At 41.5% G+C, this 2813-nt stretch overlaps 1 non-coding gene across 1 annotated transcript; it reads left to right on the forward strand.

The window, feature by feature from the left end:
• Nucleotides 1-676: 676 nt before the first annotated feature.
• On the forward strand, nt 677-783 carry LOC148860999 (small nucleolar RNA R71). The gene has a single exon (XR_016095162.1). It is a non-coding gene; the product is annotated as a small nucleolar RNA R71 (small nucleolar RNA).
• Nucleotides 784-2813: the final 2030 nt, after the last annotated feature.

Below are 2813 nucleotides of genomic sequence, written 5' to 3' on the forward strand. Positions count from 1 at the left end.
CATCCTTCTCTAGGACTCATCCTGGCTGCTCATCTTGCTACTCATAATGTCCATGAATTTATCCAGCTTGGCTTCAAAAGAAGCTGATTTATCTTGTTGAGGATGTGGCTGGAATCCTGGTGGTCCTTGCTATCTAGGCATGTTGGTTTGGAAACTAGAACTGCCCACATTGTTGTTATTGCTACTCCATGAAAAATTGGGGTTATTTCTCCACCCTAGATTATATGTGTTGGAGTACGGGTTTTTTATCTGCCTTCCTTGGAATTGATTCCCCACAAAGTTGCATTGCTCCATAAAATTTCCACCTGCAAAATTAAAATTTCCAACACAACAATCAGAACTAACATGACCTATACCATTACAATACTCACAAATTGGTTGCATAGAATTGTTGATGGCATTGGCTTGCATGTTCATGGTGCCCAATTGCTTAATTAAGGTTGAAATCTGAGCCTGCAAGGATGCTATGGAGTCTGCTTCCGATTTGCCTCCCTATCTAGGTGGATTCAGCCACTCGGCTGGCCGTAGACAATTATTAGCTGCCATTTCCTCTAAGAGATCAAAAGCAGTATCTATAGTTTTCCTCATCAAGGAACCTCCTGCAGCAGCATCAATAGTATCTCTAGTAGTTCGAGTGGCTCCATTGTAGAAAGTCTGAATCAAAAGTCCCTTAGGTAAGCCATGGTGAGGACAGCTTCTCTGCAAATCCTTAAATCTTTCCCAAGCCTCATACAATGATTCATCCTCAAATTGTTGAAAGGTAGTGATGTCTTTGATGATCTTTGCAGTTTTGGCTGGGGGAAAATACTTAGCCAAGAAAGCTTGTACCAGCTGTGCCCATGTGGTTATGGATTTTGCTGGTAGAGAATTTAACAATGCTTTAGCTTTATCCTTCAAGGTGAAAGAGAAAAGCCTCAGCCTAATAGCATCATCTGAAACTCCATTGTATTTGAAGGTATCACAGATTTCGAGGAAATTTGCAATGTGAGCATTAGGATCTTCATTGCCCATGCCATAAAATTGCAAACTTGATTGGATCATTTGGAGTAGAGCTGGCTTAATCTCAAAGTTGTTGGCATTAATGTTTGGCCTTGCAATACTCTATTGTGCACTATGTAGTCCAGGCATAGAAAAATCTCTAAAAGTTCTCTCATTATCATGTCGATCTGCTTGGTTACCTCCATTATCCTCTGCCATCTCTGGAACCCTTCCTTGCTGAGCTCTCCTATTTTCTCTAACAAACTTCTCAATTTCAGGTCTAAAAGGAAGAAGCTCGGGTTGTGAACTTCGAGTTATTCACATACGCCGAAACCGAACCTAAAGAAAGAATACAAATAAACAAAAATTAGCAAAAACTAATAAAGAACTGCGCTTTAAATCAAGAGAAACTAAATTAATTATGGTGTTAAATAAAATTCACTCCCTGGCAACGGCACCAAAAACTTGTCAACTATTCACAAGATATGGAGTTGTGCAAGTAATATAGTAAGGAATACATAATTGTTCCTGAAGGGATAGGAAATCCATCATATGGACGCCCAAAGATTGCGGAATAAAGGGGGCGAATTTCAAAAATTTTCCTTTCCCTTCAACTGGGAATCGAATTTCCTATTTACAAAATCTTATTTTCAATGACCATTCATGAACCATGAACTGAACCAGATCTGAACCAAAAGGAGTATGGAGAGGTAATACCTGATACAGAGAAACAATATCTCTCAATGGAGGTGTTCACACCCAAGGTAGGATCCAAAATCTACTCCCACTGAAATTGGCGCAGTGCAGGGTGGAGCAGAATCAGTAGTGTTCTTCCAAAAGAACATGATCCTTCTCAAAAATCACATGGACGGCTTGTGAATACAACTCCCACCAATCTTTTCTCCAAAAGACTGAAATCAAGATTCAATCTTGATTTCTCCCAAGCAATGGAGATCGAACTATTGTAGGCGGCGGCTGCAGGAAGGAGGCGGCTAGAGAGTATTTGCAGGGTGCAGAATTCTCTCTTCTGTGATCTCAGCTCTGAAGACAAGACTGTTGGTTGTCTGTTGTGTTGTGTCTAAAGGCTGCCGCACCTTCTTCCTTTTATAGACTTAAAGGGATCAGCTCCTAATCCCATTAGGAGTTGCTAACCCAAATCATATCTGGATTAGAAGTCCCTTCAAGATAAGGGTTAACCCTTATCTTATCTGCAGATTAGATTAGCCATCTCCTAATCTAATTAGGAAGTTTCCATATCTAAATCTCATTTAGATCTTGGACTCTTTGAGTGGATAGGGTGTGGGCCCAACCCTATCAGCTGATCTTATCTCAGAATTCGCCCCTTAATGACTAATCAAATTAGCCCAGCACGAAATGGGCTTAAGGCCCATTTAGGGTTATGTATTCATTTAGCCTTACAAACTACTACCCAGTTGGACTTCCTTGTATGGCGTGGGACCCAAACATTGATCTACACATCAGCCACATGGGTTCAGCCCAGCCTTTGTTACAAGGCCTGGCCGAATACACTGTTATGGACATTGCACCCCCTAAAACCCATCAGATGGGCTCTATGGGCCCAACACTTACCCTAAGTGGTCCCTCGGCCAAGCCACCTTGTAACACCCAGGGACTGTGGGCAGATGCAAAATTAGCCCATCAGGTATTATCATCAATGGTCTTACACTTAACCTCTCAGCCCATAATGATCATACACTACCCGACAAGAGAGGACCTCTCCCTCGGCTGCAAGGAACAGTGTTGCACTCTCTCAAGTATGGATCCCGGGAATTAAAACCTATTTGCAAACATTTCAAAACCATAATATATATACT

This window comes from Nelumbo lutea, chromosome 4 (assembly GCF_056320005.1).
Source record: "Nelumbo lutea isolate HS-2025 chromosome 4, American lotus-T2T, whole genome shotgun sequence".
NCBI lineage: Eukaryota > Viridiplantae > Streptophyta > Magnoliopsida > Proteales > Nelumbonaceae > Nelumbo > Nelumbo lutea.